Genomic DNA, 369 nt, shown 5'->3' with positions numbered 1-369 from the left:
TTGAGCTTGAGGCCGTTTTTTAGTGAAAACTTATTGTGGAAAAGCAACAATAATTTGAAAAATTGGTAGAAGTGATAGCTATTTCGCAAATCCCCACATTTCCTCATCAGACTTCTTTCAGTAGGATTCGAACCGACAATCCCACTGACTCAGCCAGTCTACGCACTGTGCTAAGTTCGCCTTGTTAATTCTTGTTGCTTATTTCCACTATTTTCACTTGTTAAGCCAACTACAATCAAGCGCAGCTTTTCCGTTGCGATTCACTTGATCATGTGGTTGTTGGTTTTGTTGATTTTTTGTTAATATTTCTATTATTAGAATTCTTAACTTTTAGGTGTGCTCGTCCTTAAGTTATTTGTTTTTGTTATT

Source organism: Rhagoletis pomonella, unplaced genomic scaffold (assembly GCF_013731165.1).
Source record: "Rhagoletis pomonella isolate Grant_MI unplaced genomic scaffold, Rhpom_1.0 Rhpom_scaffold_01778, whole genome shotgun sequence".
NCBI classification, from domain to species: Eukaryota; Metazoa; Arthropoda; class Insecta; order Diptera; family Tephritidae; genus Rhagoletis; species Rhagoletis pomonella.
This window is presented reverse-complemented; position numbering follows the sequence as displayed.